At 42.6% G+C, this 20054-nt stretch overlaps 1 protein-coding gene across 7 annotated transcripts in view; it reads right to left on the bottom strand.

Moving 5' to 3' along the window:
* LOC139757403 (homeobox protein PKNOX1-like) overlaps positions 1-20054 on the bottom strand; it is a 546893-nt gene that overhangs the window by 283197 nt on the left and 243642 nt on the right. The window contains exon 1 of one of the 7 annotated variants that reach the window (XM_071677850.1): positions 15957-15975. The exons of the other annotated variants lie outside the window; for them this stretch is intronic. The gene's annotated coding sequence lies outside the window, so the exon portion shown is untranslated. Of the gene's footprint in view, positions 1-15956; positions 15976-20054 lie in introns of those variants that run through there. 7 annotated transcript variants of the gene reach the window in all.

The following is a 20054-nucleotide window of genomic DNA, read 5'->3' as shown; positions in this document are numbered from 1 at the left end:
CCGAAGTGATGTTTCTAGTGGCCTTAATTTCGCTTCGAGTTGACTTTATAAACCTTTCAGGTACGACTCCTTCAAAGAAAAAGGGTTGTACCGTCGTGCTCAAGGGTTATGATCAAGGGTCGTACCGTCGTGCTCAAGGGCTATAATCAAGGGGGTCGTACCGTCGTGCTCAAGGGTTATGATCAAGGGTCGTACCGTCGTGCTCAAGGGCTATAATCAAGGATCGTACCGTCGTGCTCAAGGGTTATGATCAAGGATTGTACCGTCGTGCTCAATGGTTATGATCAAGGGTCGTACCGTCGTGCTCAAGGGTAATGATCAAGGGGGTCGTACCGTCGTGCTCAGGGGTTATGATTAAGGGTCGTACCGTCGTGCTTAAGGGTAATAATCAAGGGTCGTACCGTCATGCTCAATGGTTATGATCAAGGGTCGTACCGTCGTGCTTACGAGGTCAATGTTTAATCACGATACCCTACATTAGGTTGGCATAAGAAAAAGATATATTATCAAAATATTGATAAGCGTTTGTCCCTTCAACTGTCATGGAATATTGATGAATTGACTCAATTTACTCATCATATGTGAACCCAATTCATCAGCTGGACTCAAGCACTTATTCAGCATCAAACTTTACAACTGTCATCAAAAGTTGGGATATACAACCCATAAACAAACATGACAGACACAGTGTTTATAACATTTTGAAGAATGTGGAATTTCTTCCACTTCCATCATTCAACATATTATTTGTTTTATTGGAATGTTAGATTTCTTCATCATTCATTCGTTTAGCATAAGATTTTGAAGAATGAGATTTCGAGGGTTTTTTTTTTCAATATCTACCATCTACCACATTCTGAACACTGTGTGGCTGTCTTTTCATACATATATATATATATATATATATATATATATATATATATATATATATATATATATATATATGATCTAAACTCTACATATTTATTGAATTATGGGATGAAATTCCAGTCAAAAAGTTCACAACACGCTACGTATATCCAGTACACCCCCCATTTTCTACTACCTCCACTTTCCATCACTTTAATACGTTAAGTGCCACATAAACAACAGAAATGAAGGCCCTCAATTTACTTCATTACGTGGAAAGCGCAGACCACCAGACGACATTAAATGACCAGAATGGAGCACACTCTTGTTTCCCTTCAACTCCCGTTTCCTTTCTAAATCAACTCATATTATCCTCCTCTGTCAAATTCACCGACACCATCGCCTCTCCTAAACCCGCCACACTCAAACATTCAACCCGTCCATCAATCCTTTATCTTGCGCATAATCACAACCAGACAGGGTTGTATTTCAACCACCTATAAAAAGGAAGAGATTTCAATACATAGTGAGAACCAGTGTCGTAAAGGGCAATGTGCTGTTCATCTTCTGATGTAAACACACACACACACACACACACACACACACACAACACAATCTTACAACTCTGGCGGCTACTCATGGCTAGCAATACCTTAACACGATGAAGTTTTAAAGTCCGATAATAGGCGATGGATATATTTTATTTGGCACTTCTTGTTTGCCATCCATTTTCTGTTGGCAACGCGTGGCGTTTTCTCTTTCTTTTCTCTCTTTTTTTTAAACAACGCCGTCGGAGGGGAGAAGCGGGTGGTTTAGAACACATAATATTTTCCAAGGTTAAAGATTGGGATATCCCGTAGTACCAAGTCATTTCCTGGGACTCTGGGAGATACAGCGATCTCTCGCGAGGTATTCATGGGGTAGTGTTGTATCCGTCGGTAATGGATCTTACACAACAATAAGCCATACCACATATTTCATGTGGCAGTACGATCCATTTTCTTTTAAAAGAAACACGCCATGTCATAAATTGGTGGGCGCTGGTGGATACATGGGCTAATTCCTGTAATTCCGTTTCATTACAGTACAGGGATGAGGTAACAGGTTTGACTGATTTCCCTCTCCGACGTACGAGAGTGTCTGCAACCATGATTGCTACTTATCGGAGCGCAGCATGAAGGATTTTTTTGAGGGGGGGTTGTTCTATACAACCTGGACTTGACGCGAGACGGATGGACATCGAAACCAATTATGTGATTACATCAGAGAGGAATAAACAAGCGGTTGTTTATTCCGTGGGCTGACCAATTTAATCTAATCTTTTTTTTTCTTTCTTTTTTTTTTCCCCCTAACTCGTTTTAAAAGATTTCCGAGAAGCCACCAGATGGTTTCATTATCAATGAAAACGGCTCACGTGTAATTACAGCGAGTATTGATGATAGTTAACGCGCGGGTTGATGGGTTGTTGAGTTAACTGCTGCGGCAGATTCATGTCTGGCAATCATGGGCAGAGAGAAAGAGAGAGAGAGAGAGAGAGAGAGAGAGAGAGAGAGAGAGAGAGAGAGAGAGAGAGAGAAGGGTAAATGTTTATCGTCTCGTTTGCTTGCCTCATTAACAGCCATGAGACGAGCAGTGGGCTGTTAGGGTTTCCTCTATACACAAACTGGTCTTTCGTCCTTGGATGCGCTAGACAAGGGGACCTGGTCGCACGAGGAAGGAGAGTACGATCCGATCGTGCTAAAGGGTCGTACCGTCGTTCTAAAGGATCGCACCGTCGTGTTGAAGGGTCGTACCGTCGTGCTAAAGGGTCGCACCGTCATGCTAAAGGATCGTACCGTCGTGCTCAAGGGTCGTACCGTCATGCTAAAGGGTCACACCGTCGTGTTGAAGGATCGTACCGTCGTGCTCAAGGGTCGTACCGTCGTGCTCAAGGGTCGTACCGTCGTGCTTAACGAGCCAAGCTTCCCCTTTTTTTCACTCCTCTCTCTCTCTCTCTCTCTCTCTCTCTCTCTCTCTCTCTCTCTCTCTCTCTCTCTCTCCAGCGCGGCGCGCGGACGAAGACCACGGTCGCCAGCTTCGGCCGTGGTGAACGTATCCACCGGACGAATACCAAATGGTCTCAAACTCTTATATCAACCGGACGAAACACCGTAAAACCCATATTTAAAAAGGTTAACCGGACGAATATAATGAATCCGAACTGGTGTGTCAACCGGACGAAAAACCCACGAAACCCAAACTCGTATCAACTGGACGAAAACCTTTTACCTGAACCTCCAGATGTGATGACGAAACCAGACGGAAAATCACACTTTGAAAATAAGGTTAAAATATAGATCTTATGAGTATTTAACACCGTATATCCTCAATACAATATCTAACACTCTATGTCCTCGATCCTCTAACACCATTCATTCTGCACCCAACATCTAACACCATCTAACACCACTTAACCTGACGACACTATCTAACACCCTTTACCCTTACTAACACCAATTAACCTGAAGACACTATCTAACACCCTTAATCCCCGACCATCTAACACCTTTCATCCTAACAGCAACATCTAACACCTGTCTGAAGACAGCTTCACTCAAGCATCGTTCAAGACATTTCACACGTCCCCATACATCAACTTACCCAGTTCCTTTATATCCATTTCCCATTCTTTATACACCATCGTTAACAAGGTAACTATGCAAAAATACCCCATCCACTTATATTACTCGTATATTTACTTCTCGTTTTTTATATTTATTTCCCGTTTTTTTATATTTACCTCCCGTTTTTTTATATTTACTTCTCGTGTTCATTTTCCCCCATCATTTCATGCAAAAATACCCCATCCAATTATATTACTCGTATATTTACTTCTCGTTTTTTATATTCACTTCCCGTTTTTTATATGTACTTCCCGTTTTTTTTATATTTACTTCGTTTTTTTTATATCTACTTCTCGTGTTCATTTTTCCCCATCATTTCATCATGTTTTATGAGGTGAATCAATGTGGAATGAAGAGTGATGAGGAAACCAGTAATTGGCCTTTTAGTTATTAATGTGCCACACAAACCAGACAACGCGTATGTAGCCTTGAGAATCCACTACTTTTTTTGCTGTAATATCTTTAGCGAAGTATTAAATTCTCTCAATACTGTTATTTAAATGAACTAAATACTCCCGCTGTCTTCCAACTATATATTACATGAAATATATTGAATAAACCTGAGCGGTATTTTCGGCTCGGCGCACACAGGAGATATCCTCTTCCCATTTTCTTTCATGAAAAACGTCTATATTACCCGAAATGAGTTTTTCCTTCGAAGTCTTCATGCCTTTTAGCGAGTGGGTAGACTGTCTCTGTAACAAGGTGTCTGGCTCTTACTTAAAGCGTGTCCAGTTTTTCGTGGGTGTGGACGTATGACGCGAGAAAGGGGCGTCCGATCACCAAGACATTATGTATATTTTTTCCTAGTCTTTTTTTCCCCCCCCTTTTTTTCCTTCAAGCGATTAGCACGCCTGACCAGCCAAGACCACGATGATAAACTAGCCCCCCCCCCCCCCCCCTTACGAGGCGGCAGGAATCGCTCTCCCACTGGCAACACTGCTACGAGGGCCTGTCAATTACCTGATGTATCTGATGTGTGGTGAGGCTGCTGGCTCGACCCAAGATACTGCCGGCTTGGTGATCTGTGTTGCTGGCCTCACCAGGATGTACTTTGGGTGGTGGATTCTGGTGCTGGAGTCACCTGGAGACAACGAAATGGGTGGTGTGGGGTTCTAACCTCACCAGAAGACATCTAGATAGGTGGTTTGGGGTACTAGCCTCACCAGAAGACATCTAGATAGGTGGTTTGGGGTTCTAACCTCACCAGAAGACATCTAGATAGGTGGTGTGGGGTTCTAACCTCACTAGAAGACATCTAGATAGATGGTGTGGGGTTCTAACCTCACCAGAAGACATCTAGATAGGTGGTGTGGGGTTCTAGCCTCACCAGAAGACATCTAGATAGGTGGTGTGGGGTTCTAACCTCACCAGAAGACATCTAGATAGATGGTGTGGGGTTCTAACCTCACCAGAAGACATCTAGATAGGTGGTGTGGGGTTCTAGCCTCACCAGAAGACATCTAGATAGGTGGTGTGGGGTTCTAACCTCACCAGAAGACATCTAGATAGGTGGTGTGGGGTTCTAACCTCACCAGGCTAGAGCTAGCGTGGTGATCTTCGACGATGACCTCAAAGCAACGAGCTTCCTAATCATTTCAGGGCGATGCTGGCGTTTGGCTGACCACAATACACCTTCTGTGGTGATATTAAGCTCACCAAGATAAAACCATGGTGTGTTCTTGGTCCCCAGGTTCACCAAGATCAATCAAGAATGGTGTATCTTCACGCTAAACTCACCGAAGATAAAACTCCGCTGGTGACTTCACCATAACCCAGCACTGTTGGTAATCTTGGTGCTTGGATCATTAGCACACACTGGCGGCAGGTAACTTGGTGAATGGCTCACCGCGATAGAGCCAGAGAGATGATCCTTGTGCTCGGCTGCGCGTGAGAGAGCCAAGATAAGTGATTCACTCCCTTACTCTCCAATATACAATCATAATAAATTTGCTACTCATTCCAACGGGTTTAGAGAATGCTGATGCCGCTATCGCTTGACTAGCAAGGCTCTCAGATCCAGGCTGGCTGGTGAGGTCTCGTATCCAACTCACTAAGTATACATACAAGCAGGTTACGATGATGATACAGGCGTCTGGTGTTCACCAAGACCCCATCCTCTGAGAATGGCTTTGGTGCCTCGTTTGCTACCGTCTCAAACCATGGGTAAAATCCCTGGCCCTTACCTCACCAAGATAGGTCTCCTATGAGTCCACGGGGAAAATTGAAACACGAAAAGTTTCCAAGTGCACTTTCGTGTAATAATCACATCATCACGGGAGACACAAGAGAGAAATATAACAGTCAGTTGATATACATCGAAGAGACGAAGCTAGGACGCCATTTGGTAAACATGTGATTGTCCAATCACACACACACACACACACACACACACACATATATATATATATATATATATGTATACCTGGCTCACCACAATCAATCCATGGATACGATGCAGTGACTCAACTCACCAGGATACATCCACAGGAGGCTGAGTTTCTGGTGCCCACCTCACCAAGATAGAATAAAAAGGATGATAAAGTTACTGAAACGAAACTACTAATGTTACGTTCAACAATATGTCAGTATGTCTTGTGCTCATCTCACACCATAAGGAAACGTGGAATAAAACTGATGCTTGGATCATACAGAAACACAGAATGAAACGAGACGAGACAAAATATAGGCTTGTTTTTACGTGCAAACACTCATTAGCTTCTTACTAATAACCAAGATGGTCATTTAGTAGTTGTAATAAGACTTTACTCCCGATGTGCAACATAATGAACTTGTAAGGCAAGCATAATGGTTGACGAAAGAGAAATCTGCTATTTTTCAAGCGACTTTATATAAACATCAGTTCACAGTAAATAGTAAGATGTATATGGAAAGATGCGATATATATATGACAGACTAAATGGCATATCAAAGCCGATACTAGGCATTATAAAAACAATCTTCACTATCTTAATATATATATACAAAAAAAGACATGTTTGATGCCATGTTAATACGCCCCTTCGCTATATATGCAAATTACCTCGGACTTTATAGACGTAAGTCTCTATATCGATGTAGGCTATCGTCTGTGGGATATACATTCGAGACAGTGATATACATTCGAGATAGCATAAATGAATATACATCATTCCTCCATAAACCACCAAACACACCTTTACTTCCTAAACATCCCCCATAAACCCACACCATACACATTTTTACACCCTAAAACTCCTCCATAAACATCTGTACACTATCATCTCCTAATAAACCTACACTATACACATCTGTTTACTCTTAAACCCCCATTAAACCTACACCATACATATTTTACACTCTAAACTCCCTACAACCCAACACCACACACATCTTTAAAATCGAGAACATGCCATAAACCTATTCTATTCAGTCTAATATACATATTCCTCTAACAGAAGGCTTTGCTCCTTGTGGTAACATAAGAAAACATGACCTATATTCATACACATGTCTCATTTTCTCCATTCATGTATACCAGTATGACGCTATACACCCGGGTATCTAGAGAACATAGGTTTATACGTGAATATCATCTATAATCTATGACGAAATCGAGTCTATCTGTACTGGATGGTGATATATTCATCCGTCTCTCTGCATATGTAAGGCCTAAAGCAATCCATCAACAGGGCAACGCAATCCACCAAGTCTGTCTTTAGAATATGACGCAAATTCATGTATCACCACAAATGATGTAATTAGATCAATGTATGTGTATAGACAGTGAAGTATGATACATTCTGTCCTCTTCCGTGCATAGGATGATACATCATTCTACCCGCAGAGTATGATGTATCCCATCATCATCCTTGTGAGGTATAATGCAATATGTAAGTGTATTAACAGAATGATGCGGTTCATAAGTCCACAACAGAGGATGATAATATACGTGAGTGTATGAGAGGATGATAATATACATCAGTGTATGAGAGGATGATAATATACATCAGTGTATGAGAGTATACATCAGTGTATGAGAGGATGATAATATACATCAGTGAATGAGAGGATGATAATATACATTAATGTATGAGAGGATGATAATATACATCAGTGTATGAGAGGATGATAATATACACCAGTGTATGATAATATACATCAGTGTATAACTATGTCGTTGAAGGTGAAAAACTAAGACGTAATTCATCAGTGTATCTGGAGACGATGGTACAATTTGAGGAGTCCAATACGAAAAGTATGGATGACTATACACTCGTCTACCGTCTACCTACAAATGTCGATGCAATCTACCAGTGTCCTTGTAGGACGAGAGAGGAACAGGTAGAGTGTGGGCGATCATCCACCAACCTACCAGCTACCAGCCCCAGGACTCGTAAACATTGAACTGCCTTAGCTACCCCAGTCGACCAGTATACCCTCACACGCTATCTATATTCTATATCGCCCGTCATCCTATAATGTATGTTGATAATGCCCAAGTTCACTGTATGAATAAATTATAATGAATTTAAATATATGCTCAAGATGGTAGTTTCCACCGCCCCAATTGACGATTTACGTCGATTTACATTTACATTCGTGGATGAAGCTATACTTAATTATATTTCGTGGATGAAGCTATACTTAATTCGAAAATCCCTCGTCATCATCAAAAACTATTTCATTTACAGACACACACACACAAACAGACGCAATTCATTACGTTGTTGTGAAATACAACGCGACGCATGGCGGGTGGAAGACGACAGGAAAAAAAAAGAAAAGAGGAATTGAATAGATAAATAAATGAATAAAACGGGGGAAGAAATTGAGGACGTCAAGGCTTTGAAAGAAGGGGTCACGAAGCTAGCTAGCGGGGGATGGAGGAGTGGTGGTGGAGGAGTGGTGGTGGAGTGGTGGTGGTGGTTCTCATCGTACGTCTGGCAACACCGGCCACACCGGGGTCGTAATTCACATACACCTGCAAAATTATCATCGTACAGCAACTGAGCCTTGCTTTCTTAGTCCCCCCCAACCACACCACACACCCCATCCCCCACCCCACCTCTCTCTCTCTCTCTCTCTCTCTCTCTCTCTCTCTCTCTCTCTCTCTCTCTCTCCCTCCCCCAACCCCACCACCACTCTCTCCCTCCACCCTCCACCTCCCCCCACAGCCATGATGATGTACAGTGTCTTGTCTCGATATCTCGGCCTCGTGCGTCTAGCGCAGAGCCTGACACTCGTACAGGCTTTACAAGGGGGGGGGGGGGGGGGAGGCGCAGCACACACACACACACACACACACACACACACAGGGAGGGGGGAGGGAGGAACACTTGGGGGGGGGGGAGTGTGTGTGTGGGGGGGGGGGGGTGTGTTCTAACGGCAGGGGTTATAGTGTGGGTCGGCCTCTCTCTCTCTCTCTCTCTCTCTCTCTCTCTCTCTCTCTCTCTCTCTCTCTCTCTCGTCAGGGTAGCTTGTGGGGGAGAGAGAGAGAGAGAGAGAGAGAGAGAGAGAGAGAGAGAGAGAGAGAGAGAGAGAGAGCCTCTTTCCCTCGTCTTGGTGTAAGAGACTCCATGACCCTTTACATGTGTGGCTCCGTGAGTTCGAGTGTGTAGTATCCTTGTGTATCCGTGTATACATACGGACGCGTTGCACATGTATACATGACCTCGTAGGCACATACCCTCGTACACACACACACACATACACAAACATATATACATCAAGAACAAAAAACAAAAACGCCATACACACATGTACATAACTACACATAAAAACACGCACATATACCTACTCATAAACAAATACACACAAACATACCCTTAAACATAAACATACATACAAAAACATACACATATACATCCCTATACACAGACACACATCCATGTCTATAAAAACATATGGACATATATGCACAAACACATATAAATATACCCACATACACACACACATATACATATACCCACATCCACATAGCAAACCTGCATACTTGCATATATAAATAGTCATTATCAATATACATATTTTCTATCAGTCATTATCAATGTCTACATAATTTATCAAACACTGTTACTGTCTTTATCGTCCATGACCAAAAACCCCAGAGGGCATATTCCCTGTAAAAGCAGTGAAAAATATATATATATATATATTGCTCAGAAATAACCTGAGTAAAAAAAGCAATAATAATACATTTGCAGTAAATTGTAAGTCTGCAGTAATACAGCAAAAATAGGTAAAAAATAATGTTAAGAAGTGTTTATTTATTTACACCTGCAGATGAAGGTGGCGCATTTACATCCTGTACCTTTTAACACCTGTAAATGACGGCTTTTTTCTTTTTCATTTACTTACACGGTGGAGACATGTGAGCCATAAGTGAACAATCATTTCATCACATGATGTCTCAAATAACTCTCAAAATATATATATATATAGAGAGAGAGAGAGAGAGAGAGAGAGCTGGCATATCAAATGGTAGATTATTGGCACCTCTTCATCACCCCATCATAAAAGAATCTAGATAAGCAAATGTTAAATTAACCGTAGTAAAAATATATCTATCTACATATCGTCTATCGCTATCCAACGATTGATGTATCTCCGACACCTCGCTGGTATTAACACTAGTTAACTCATCACCATAATCCCATTATCCATTTTCTGACAAAGTTCTGTCTCCTGGAGCAGTCATTACGTCAATTTACTCCTCTCAATTACCTTGGTGTACGGATATGTTAATTGTCGTATCATGTATTCCCGTCAAAACCCCTTATCTTGCCTCTGTCAAAATATACTTCAAGTGTACTGTCTTACTAAAGGAAAAGTATATTCGTCAGGGATTTTGATCGTCAGTGATTTTGATCGTCAGTGATTTTGATCGTCAGTGATTTTGATCGTCAGGGATTTTGATCGTCAGGGATTTCAATCCAAGTGGAACTCAATCTCGTATTTGTAAAGTTTACTGATGATCTTTCCTCTTACAATACGTCAACACTTATACATCAGTCGCTGATCCAGGACGGAACTGATAAAGAGGAGTTATGATACGTAGACAAAGACATGACGTGGTTTAGACATGAATTAAAGTGTCTCTCTCTCTCTCGGTCGTCTTGGGAACAAAGCAAATACAGCTGACCTCTTTTTTCACCCCCTCTGCTCTCACCCCTGACAATTATAATCATCATTTTGTCTTCGTCTTCCATCTCATCACCACCCAATCATCTTAGATCCTAAGCTTTCCCTATACTCTTCAGAGCCAACACCACTTAGGTGTACGTTGATCATAACTGCCATGGAGTTAGGAAATTAAATACGTAAGCCTCTTGGTACCCAGGAGATAACTTCGTCATAGACCATTACCCATGTACTCTCCACCAGCAGATAACCTCGTCATAGACCACCAGGTCTTCTGTTATCTGTCCTTCCCATGTACTGTCCTCCAGCAGATAACCTCGTCATAGACCATCAGGTCTTGTGTTATCTGTCCTTCCCATGTACTGTCCTCCAGCAGATAACCTCGTCATAGACCACCAGGTCTTCTGTTATCTGTCCTTCCCATGTACTGTCCTCCAGCAGATAACCTTCGTCATAGACCACCAGGTCTTCTGTTATCTGGCTCTCCTAAGCAGTCACTTGTTCCACTCTAGAATCATTATGCTCATTATCAACCCTCATCATCACCCAATGCACCGTTCGAATCCCATGCATACGAACACCTCTCTCTCTCTCTCTCTCTCTCTCTCTCTCTCTCTCTCTCTCTCTCTCTCTCTCTCTCCACTCCGACCTCCTCACGCCAATCAACCTCCTCCTCCTCCTCCATTATAATCATCCTTCTCCACGTAATCTATCGCTTTTCTAGCACAAGTAGACAATCTATCTCCCGGACGCTCTCATTCCATGACAGAGTGTACAGCAAAAGCTTTTGACGGCACATAAGATCCGCACAAAGTCGACCCTATATCGAGAGAGAGAGAGAGAGAGAGAGAGAGAGAGAGAGAGAGAGAGAGAGAGAGAGAGAGAGAGTTTTTTCGAGCTTGGGAAATCATAAACCAAAAATCCAACCCTCCTCCCCACCCCAGAAACTTTCATAACCTCAACGGGATCCAAAAGATTCCCTACGCCACATCGAGCGATGGGGGGGGGGAAAAGATCCACCGGATAACAAGAGCGTGTGATTGCGTAGCAACAGAGCAAGCCCTCTCTAAGATCACGCACACAACATACTTTACAGAGGTGCGTTTGTGGCGTTAGCGGAGCCCCGGACTGTCTCGACCGCCCGTGGAATTACAAGCGAAGTGTTTGGACGATCTCTCTCTCTCTCTCTCTCTCTCTCTCTCTCTCTCTCTCTCTCTCTCTCTCTCTAGGACTGTTCACTACCACCTCGGCGAAAGGGTGTTTGTTCGTGTATAAAGGATATAAATGACAAGGGTGTGGGAAGGGAGGGTTGGTTTGGTTTCCGAACCCAGGGTCATGAGAAGGGGTCATGTGTACCATGGATGAGATGGTCCTTCGCCTCATACAAGGACTGTATATAATCAGCGATGGGCAGCAGTTTATTATAGTCCACACACAAATGACTGGAGGACGAATACGCAGCGGGACGCGTCTTAAAACCATTGGGGACACAATGGTATGACCCCTTGAGCACGACGGTACGACCCTTTGAGCACGACGGAACGACCCCTTAAGCACGACGGTAAGACCCCTTAAGCACGACGGTACGACCCTTGGACACTACGGAACGACCCCTTGAGCACGACGGTACGACCCCTTGGGCACGACGGTACGACCACTTAAGCACGACGGTAAGACCCCTTAAGCACGACTGTACAACTCTTGGGCACGACGATACGACCCCTTAAGCACGACGGTACGATCCTTGGGCACGACGATACGACCCTTGAGCACGACGGAACGATCCCTTGAGCACGACGAGAAGGACCCTGGAGTACGATGGTCCGGCCTTTGACCTGGTCCTTGAAGACCACGTCAAAGTCCGTGCCATCTTACCCAAGGGTCGTAACGACGTGCTCCAGAGTCGTACCTCTGTACTCCAGGGTCGTGCCTTCGTGTTCCAAGGTCGTACCTTCGTGTTCTAGGGTCGTACCTTCGTGTTCCAAGGTCGTGCCTTCGTTTTCCAAGGTCATACCTTCGTGCTCTAGGGTCGTACCTTCGTGTTCCAAGGTCGTGCCTTCGTTTTCCAAGGTCATACCTTCGTGTTCTAGGGTCGTACCTTCGTGTTCCAAGGTCGTGCCTTCGTTTTCCAAGGTCATACCTTCGTGCTCTAGGGTCGTACCTTCGTTCTCCAGGGTCGTACCTTCGTGCTCCAGGGTCGTACCTTCGTGCTCCAGGGTCGTACCTTCTCGACCACAGAGCAGGTACATCACACACTTAATGTATGACGTGAAGTACATTGCGAATTTTAACTAACTACCTAAACCCACCGAGGGAGGGCAAAACAAAGGAACGATTGCACTTAGCACCAAACACCTTCTCGTCATCTGTCATACTGATAATGCATTTTTAAATAGCTTTATTATACGTTGGCCATAACGAAGTACACCCCGCAAATAAAAAGAGAGGTGTTTTGAGCAGTCGCGCCTTGTATACAGTAACGCGATGATAAATTGAGGCATAGTCTGCATTCTTGTGGCTTATATGTAATAAATGCTTGTTAACACGACAGTGCCACGAGCGGGTGATTGAACGTATACCAGACTTATATATCTTTTATATAAAGATTTATATATGTGTGATTAAGTTTACGGAGGTTCTTATACGTGTGATTAAATTTGCGAGGTCTGGGGTGTGTCCAAAAGTGAAATTCACAACGTCTCCTGTGCCAAAATTCCAACAAAATGACAATGTACATAATCTCCAAAGACTGGGGGGGTTGTATGACAATAACCCGACTTACAACACGCAACTGTATCTGTCCAGTACCGTAACGAATTACTACTGTATCCCGCTATATCTCATTGCAGAAACATCACCAATGAACCAGACGTGTATGACACATCATACAGAGTCTTGAACCTGAATATCTTAAATCGAGGTTGGGGTCAAATGTTAATGTCAGCCTACCTTGCGAGTTAAAGTCTGACTGAATAATCGTATAATGGATGACCTATAACTGGGTTACTGAATACAGACCAAACGTATACCAGAAATATGACCTTTAGAGCACTATAACTGAGTTTTTCAATGTAGGGGTCAAAGGTCATTGACAAAGGGTACTGTGCATTAAAATGATACACACATTGTGTAAGCGAAATCTCATGATTGTGTGATTGGAAATAAACCAATCGTCCAACACATGTTCTGCGTACAAAGGTCTAAAGTAGTGGAAATCAAAGAGGTAAATGTGTATAGCATAGTCTGGGCCCCCTTGTGCTTGGCTGGCTATAAGGGCTTTAGGCCTATAGCACGGCCATGGCCATTAAGGTCGTAAAGTTATGATCACCTAAGGAAAAATATTGAACACCGTCTTTAGGTGTTCATTATAATTCTAGGACCGTACACGCTGTTAATGTATATATATATATATATATATATATATATATATATATATATATATATATATATATATATATATTTTTTTTTTTTTTTTTTTTTTTTTTTTTCATACTATTCGCCATTTCCCGCATTAGCGAGGTAGCGCTAAGAACAGAGGACTGGGCCTTTGAGGGAATATCCTCACCTGGCCCCCTTCTCTGTTCCTTCTTTTGGAAAAAAAAAAAAAAAAACGAGAGGGGAGGATTTCCAGCCCCCCGCTCCCTTCCCTTTTAGTCGCCTTCTACGACACGCAGGGAATACGTGGGAAGTATTCTTTCTCCCCTATCCCCAGGCATAATATATATATATATATATATATATATATATATATATATATATATATATATTTCTTTTTTTGCTTTGTCGCTGTCTCCCACGCTTGCGAGGCAGCGCAAGGAAACAGACGAAAGAAACGGCCCAACCCACCCCCACACACACGCATATACACACGTCCACACACGCAAATATACACACCCACACAGCCCCCCACGGTCCATATATATATATATATATATATATATATATACATGGCCCTTGCCATATAGACGTGTATGGCCCTTGTATTAATTCCCAATTGTAACTACCCTAACCTAAGACAGCACTACTTCCAGTAGCAGGGAAATGTAGACACCTTGAGAGCGAGGCGTTCACTGACGGAACTTTACTCTCAATCATACACCTTTGCTAGAGATACCCCCCCCCCCCCCCCACTTCACTCGCGGGTGTCACCTACGGGCAGGCGTAGCCCGGTAACACCATGGGCCCCCTAGCATGAGTGAGACCATCACGCACTTCACCTCCCGTGTAGCGATGATCTGATCATCGTTGGAAGCGAGGTGATGGTCGGTCTTCGGGTAACAATGGTTGTTAATGTCTGTAACAGACAATAACAGCTTGGAAATAAATCTCTGTAACAGACAAAGATATTAACAGACCGGGAAAAAGAAGAGCTCTCTAACAACTTGGAAAATGCACGTCTATGACAAAGACAAACACAGACATAAGGAAAAAAATATGATTCTGCAACACACACACACACACACACACACACAAACACACACACACACACACACACACAGTCACAACACACGCCTTACAGTAACAGGAGAAAAGTCGTATTACGTTCGTAAATGACAGGAGCAAATACTGAAGTGTTCGTGTGGCTCGCCCTCACGAAACGACACAAGGTCGCGTGCAATCACTCATGCACTCCGAAAACGACACGTTGCATACGCCCCCGATACGACAGAAGGTCTCGCGCGCTCGCACACACACACACACACACACATACATACTCAACGACAGGTCATGCACACGAACTCAAACACAGATGACCGCACACACGCACTCAAAGACAGATAGTCGCACGCACGCACTCAAAAGACAGGAGGCTGCACACGCACTCAAGGACAGATAGTCACACACACGCACTCAAAGATAGGAGGCTGCACACGCACTCAAAGACAGATAGTCGCACACACGCACTCAAAAGACAGGAGGCTGCACACGCACTCAAAGACAGATAGTCGCACACATGCACTCAAAGACAGGAGGCTGCACACGCACTCAAAGACAGATAGTCGCACGCACGCACTCAAAGACAGAAGGCTGCACACGCACTCAACGACAGATAGTCACACACACGCACTCAAAAGACAGGAGGCTGCACACCCGCACTTTAACACCAGGTCGCAAACATGTACTGAAACAGGTCACAAACACGCACTTGCCAACCGAAGGTCACACAGACACGCACTCAGCGAAAATAAAAACATTTTCCCCGACACACTCACACAGGGACAACAGACCACACCACCACATTACAGCCTTGCCTTTAAAGTAAACAAAATCATTGTCATTGTTCTTTTAAAACAGGAAAATGTAATTTGAGCTTAAACAGACCTGCTGGATATCTCTCTCTCTCTCTCTCTCTTGTCGCAGTTTACGTGTGTCGTTGTGGCCAGCCAATGCCTCTTACCTGAGAAGGAAAAAAAAGGAAAACATGCATAAATCATTTTAATTCGAGTCAGTGAAAATCAATTGACGAATAATTCAATTTATTTAATTTCCCTTCGTATTAGAATACAAAAAAAATCTGAACCTGTAATAATCTAATGACTAATAACTATATTATTTTAATTCTTACTCAAATCTAAATTCTGAACCAATCTAAAGAATCTAACAATTCAGTTATTCCAATTCTCTCACATAATAAAATTATTAATCACACTCTCTAAAAAACTAATGACTAACAAATGCAATCATCTTTATTTTTCCCTCATATAAATTTTCTGAATCACTAAAGAATTTAATAACTACATCATGAAATACAAAAAAACAAAAAAAAATCAAAATTTTTCCGAGATTTTTAATTTACATTTGACGCAATTCTGTTACAAATTGTAGACCAATTTCTTTTTATTAAAGAAAAGGGTCTGTGTATGGCAGTTCATACGGGATATCTTTCCTATACTTCCATAAGTACCCAGATACAGAAACATAACATTTAAATCAATTACGAAAAACGCAAAACATTGTTCTGCGTTTGACAGAAAAAAGAAAAAAAATGAAAGAAAAACGGGATACGGTTGTTGCTCTCTGCTCAGAAAACCACGGCTCTCCTTCCAAGGCAGAGGCGGATAAACACAAAGTTACAAAGTAAAATCCAAACAAATACCCTGTTATCACAGGTAATAATATACATCTGTTTATATATGCAACAAAATTCGTGCATGTATAAACAAAAAATAATTGGTTTTATCCTATAGTTTCTTAGCACAGTCCAGAATAGACCTGAATGCATCGGCTGGTCATAAAATAGAATTCTACTATTGAATTTATAAAGTATACATCATACACATTAAAGGATATAGATATAATAATCAATATAACAGCCATCAGATAACTATATGGTCATTACATATTAGCCATTTCCTTCGTTGGCGAGGTAGCGTCAAGAACAAAGGACTGTTCCTTGGAGGGAAAGTCCTCACTTGGCGCCACCTTTCTCTGTTCCTTCTTTAGGAAAAGTAAAAACACTGGAAGGGAGGATTTCCAGACCTTCGCTCCCGCTCCTTTTTAGTCGCCTTCTACGACACGCAGGGAATACGTAGGAAGGATATATATATATATATATATATATATATATATATATATATATTCACATGCCTTAGGGTGACCTCCGTGCAGGTCAGGCGCCTATGAAAACATGTGTCAATCGCGTTAATTCTTCCAGTCTTGCCCAAATAGCAGTGGCGCCCAGCGTCAGAAGCTAAAAAATTTTTTTTGCTCCAGCTGCCGGCATAAATAGTGAGAGAATTGTACATTCCGAGAGGAATAGATGCAATTACAATTGGCTCCGCAGGCGTGTGTGTGTGTGAGGGGGGAATGAGAGAGAGAGAGAGAGAGAGAGAGAGAGAGAGAGAGAGAGAGAGAGAGAGAGAGAGAGAGAGGCCAGTGCTGGTTACTACCTAGACAAGATCATGGACTTGGTGGATCTGTTGCTCCACATCCGTTGGTTCTGTTGCCCTTGCACTCTTGGGCTCTGTTGCTCTCACACCCGTTGGTTCTGTTGCCTTCTCACTTGTTGGTTCTGTTTTTTATCATACCCAAGCGTCGCATACCGTCGTGCTCAAGGGCTGTGTACTGCCATGCAACCGTAAATGAGAAACATATGAACACTACGACAGGAATGATTAGCTCTTTGAATTCTACATCGGGAATGAGGACTTTGGAATCCCGCAACGGGAAAGTGGACCTTGGAATTCCACAACGGGAATGAGAACTCAGGAATTCCACAACGGGAATGAGACATCTTTCAACCTAAGATGATTAAGAATTCGCATGCCTCAACAAAAAGGCATAATGTACATCTACATTCAACATAACGAAGGCGAAAACTTTAATATCAACTAAGAAAACAAGACACTTCACACTTACAACAGGACCAACAGGACTAGAAAACAGTAATTCAACACTGCAAATGAAAAATATTTCATCTCTCATCATCAACGGACACAGAACACGTCGCCTCATTCATTGAATAAACTTCACGTCTCTTACCGTCATACCAAAGAGAGACCTAACGATTTATAAAGAACAACGAGAAACCAAGAAATTGAGCAAAGGGTCGTTGACAATAAGGTCTAAGAGCATAGGTCTACATGATCAAACGTAGATCACCAATCTATTTAGACTAATGCATAACTATCCAAATCAATTATATTTCATCCTCTATTACTACTTTGGAAGTATTCAAAAGATTCTATACCACCTTGAATTTATATATATATATATATATATATATATATATATATATATATATATATATATATATATATATATATATATCAAATGTTACAGCTAAAGCAGAGATAACTAATTTCACCCATGGTTAAAACGCCGAACCTGACCATGTTAGAAAAAAGGACACAGTGTATGAAACATCTGTTTTACAAGTATGGTTTGTGTATTCTCCACTTGGCACTTAACTAACCAGGAGAGATGCCGTGCCAGTTCACGACACCAGAGAAATGAAGATCCTACGTGAACTAAGAATCACCACAGCATCACCACAAGATGTCGAATAGCACGGGGGTAGACGTCGGTAGATTCGACCGTAAACATTGGACGGGAGAGATGAGCTTCCGCTCGGTCAACATACACTAAAGCAGGAGTAGTGTGTGTGTGTGTGTGTGTGTGGGTGGGTGGGGGTTAGTCCTCGTGCCTCCTTGCCTGTCGAGTTTGGCTGGCATCCGCTCCCTCTACTGTTGGCGCCTCAGACCCCGGGAGGCCAAGAGCTATGTGGCCCACTAGGATCCTAACTGAGCCGGAAGGACCCTCCCTTTAGTACTGAGGGAGGCGGCTTATCCTTCAAGGAAACAGAACCACACTGTAGGGATCTCACTGCATATCCTTACATATATAACAGTCGCTTGCCTGTGTGTGTGTGTGTGAGTCTCTCTCTCTCTCTCTCTCTCTCTCTCTCTCTCTCTCTCTCTCTCTCTCTCTCTCTCTCTCTCTCTCTCTCTCTCTCACACACACACACACTAAAGGACGTCTGTCAGACTCGAGGAAATGCTTGGAGAACCATGAACTCCTACGTCCTTCAAGGACTCGTAGAGAGACTGTGAATGAGAATATCGTCACGAGACATCCCACCGAGACCTGCGAGATCAGACGCGAGGGAATACTTCTAGACGGGGAATATTTTCAAAGGGTTAGAGAGTATTCGTAGGTGGGGAATATTCTCACTAGACGGGGAATATTTTCAAAGGGTTAGAGAGTATTCGTAGGTGGGGAATATTTTCAAAGGGTTAGAGAGTATTCGTAGGTGAGGAATATTCTCACTAGACGGGGAATATTTTCAAAGGGTTAGAGAGTATTCGTAGGTGGGGAATATTCTCACTAGACGGGGAATATTTTCAAAGGGTTAGAGAGTATTCGTAGGTGGGGAATATTTTCAAAGGGTTAGAGAGTATTCGTAGGTGAGGAATATTCTCACTAGACGGGGAATATTTTCAAAGGGTTAGAGAGTATTCGTAGGTGGGGAATATTTTCAAAGAGCAAGAGATAATTTCTATACGAGGAATATTTCCAAAGGGCAAGAGACAATTTCTAGACGAGAGATTTCTTAAGATGGAGAATATCCCACCACAAAATAATTTCTCAAGATGATGGAATATTCTATCAAAATGAGAACGATTTCTGACGAAAGAAGATTCTTTTGAGAATCACTAAATATTCCCACAAGGAATATTCCCGCGATGAAAAAAAATAATATTCCTACACTGGAAGATTCTTATCCTTTGGGAAAGGAGAAGTATTCCTATAGTGTCGTAAGGAATATTTATGAGAGAATATCTCTGAGATCCCCGAAGATCTTTATGGCTGTGAAAACATTCCAGGCGACGAGCGAAGATTCTCCCGTGTGAGAATATTTCTATGGGTCCAGGGGGGGGTCGGGGGGCCCCCCTCGTCTTGTGGGGGAGGAGGGGGGGA

This window comes from Panulirus ornatus, chromosome 26 (assembly GCF_036320965.1).
Source record: "Panulirus ornatus isolate Po-2019 chromosome 26, ASM3632096v1, whole genome shotgun sequence".
NCBI lineage: Eukaryota > Metazoa > Arthropoda > Malacostraca > Decapoda > Palinuridae > Panulirus > Panulirus ornatus.
The sequence above is the reverse complement of the archived record's forward strand: the minus strand, read 5'-3'. Positions and strand labels throughout refer to the sequence as shown.